This window comes from Brassica oleracea, chromosome C3, assembly GCF_000695525.1.
Source record: "Brassica oleracea var. oleracea cultivar TO1000 chromosome C3, BOL, whole genome shotgun sequence".
Lineage (NCBI taxonomy): Eukaryota > Viridiplantae > Streptophyta > Magnoliopsida > Brassicales > Brassicaceae > Brassica > Brassica oleracea.
In genome coordinates this window covers 60,548,092-60,550,667 of record NC_027750.1, presented here as the reverse complement: position 1 = coordinate 60,550,667, position 2,576 = coordinate 60,548,092, and the positions used below count along the sequence as shown (strand labels likewise).

Here is a 2,576-nt window from a genome sequence, read left to right as displayed (position 1 = left end):
TCTCTTTTCCGTCTCCAACGCTAATGGCGATTGGGGTTTCTAATACGCTCTTTCATCTTCTTCTTCACTGTCTGAAACGATACATGTAACGGAGTCATCCTCTTTAAACCCTCAAACGATCACCCACAATCTACATTCAATGCGACAATCCCCAAATCTCGCCTTACGTAAATCACAATTCTAGCGTTCTTCATATTAGGTCAATCCAAATCGGATCGTAAGATTTCACCACATCTGTTCTGAACTTAGAAAGATGTCTCAGAACGGGAAGATGGTCCCACCAAATATGGATCAGAACAGTACAAGGCTACTTAATCTCACAGGTCTCCAGTGAATCGATCCTTTCATCGAGGAGATCCTTATCACAACAGCTCATGTTACCTTCTATGAATTCAACATTGAGATCAGTCAATGGGTAAGTTGCAATCACTAATCGTATGAGGTTGTTGATGTCTGCTTTGTTACTAACTGATCTGTGTGGTTTTTTTTCTTTTCAATCAGAGTCGTAAGGATGTTGTCAAAAGGTGAGTACTTTAGATCTTCATCTATGCGTGATGTTGACTTTTATCTTCTAAAAATCTGATTTTGTTTTGTTTCAGAAGTAAACAACAACCTCGGTTTCAGTTTATTGTAATGAATCGTTGGAACACAGGTCAGCCAGAGAAGCATCAAATTACTTTTTTTTGTTGATGTCTTTGTCTTTGATTAGTCGCTTCGTTTTGTCAGTGTTTTAGTTTGTCTAAAGCTAAGGGATAAGGTTAGGGAAGGTTTAGATCGTTAGTGATGTTGCTTACCCGGTGATTTTGTTTTGAATTCTTGATTAAGGAGATTGTATTAGTAATCATCAGTGTATTGTTTAAATTTTGCCTGGGTAGATATTCTGGTGGAAGATCTCCTCAGAGATTTTGAGCATGAAGTCCAAGGTCCATATTTACTTTATCGTAACACATCTCAAGAAGTAAATGGCATTTGGTTCTACAATGAACGTGCATATGAGGAGGTTGCACGTCTTTTTGACGGGTACATATATACACATCACGTTGAAACTGATTTTTGTGATTGGATAATCGCGAAAATAAAACTAGCTCCATGACTCCATCATCATACGTAGGTATCATCAAACAAGTAATAAAAGGAGGATATAAGCTCCATTGAGCCTATCCACGTAGACATGAAAAATCAACCAATGAAAAACCTTTTCTCTCTTTTTAGAGTGCCACATCATTTCAGAGAGATGGGCGAAAACGGACACGTGCCACAGAATGAGGTTTCGGGTTTTCTTAGCTTCGTCATCTTCGATTTTAGCGGTTCAGATGTCCATGGCTGCCGACTAAATATGGACCTTCTCTTTAACTACACCATTAATCCAATCATTAAACTACACATACCTCTCCTACCACTCCGTCCCATTTATTCAGTCTCATCATCGGCGGAGGTACAACTACAACCTCGAGCTATAAATGAGTCCGTTTGATGCGATGAACATCTCCACCGGTAATATCTCTGAAAAATTAAACTCTGTAATGAAAAATCTCTAATTTTATACATGTCTTCCAAAACTGATTTGGTACTTTTTCATAACCTATTCAGCAAACACATAATCACATCCACTCGATGTCAAGGCCTTCAAACCCTACACGACTGGGGATAGCTTGATTCCTTTTGAATTGACTTGATATCGAGTGGGGTTTGTAACTGGGTGTGGTGTGATTTTTTAATCTGTCTTTCGGTTTGCCTTTGATCGATTTTTGTGGGTTTCTGTTTTCTCCTCAGTAATCTATGAATCCTTACTGATCTTAGTGTGGCTTGATTGTTGTTTTTGGTGATATGATATTTATATATTCTAATCAGATCCGATATAGTCTATGGGGAAGATTTATTATGTCCATTAACACTTTCGTAAGTCCTTCTGTTCAAGAGTTTGCTTACACATGTATATCTAAATTTGAGATGATAGAGAGCTTTGCATCAACAGCTTGAAATGGTTAGACTACCTTGGAGACCACAAAGAGGCTTATATGAAAAATCTGTCTCTGTACTCCGCGCTTGGTTCTTTGAGCATTTCCTTCATCTGTAGGTGTTAATTACAATAAATCATTTTTTGCTTCTCTTTGTTTAATTAATAACCATATCCATCTCAAGCTTTTTACAGAAATCCAAAGGAATCAGAGCAAATCATGCTTGCATAGAAAACATCTATATCGAAAACATGGTAAAGGCTATGATACTTTGTTGCTGGCTCAATTTTTGGTCTTCCTTTGATTTGAGTGGTTCTCTGGTTTTGACAAACTTTAGGTTGTGAATTGGTTTATTAATGCGAGAGTTCGGCTATGTAACCGATTATCAAAGAGACGTATAAAGAATATTTTGGTGATGCATCAGAGCTTACACCAATTCCAATTCCAGGATATCTTCAACGGCTACGAACTGCTCATCCAGAACTGTAGGTGTAGTGGAGGTAGGAATCAAGTTCGCAGAGGTCCAGGCATGTCTGGAATAGAGTTCTTTCGGCGGAGCGTACGTTTTGTGTAAAGAAATCTTGTGGAATCGCTGATGAGATAAGAGAGACGAAGCAA

General features: G+C 38.2%; 1 long non-coding RNA gene across 2 annotated transcripts in view; it reads left to right on the top strand.

Moving 5' to 3' along the window:
- LOC106332779 overlaps nt 1-2,576 on the top strand; it is a 4,923-nt gene continuing 2,347 nt past the window's right edge. For both annotated transcript variants that reach the window (XR_001268175.1, XR_001268174.1), the window contains exons 1-4: nt 1-415; nt 502-524; nt 600-652; nt 876-1,107. This is a non-coding gene — a long non-coding RNA (uncharacterized LOC106332779). The remainder of the gene's footprint in view (nt 416-501; nt 525-599; nt 653-875; nt 1,108-2,576) is intronic.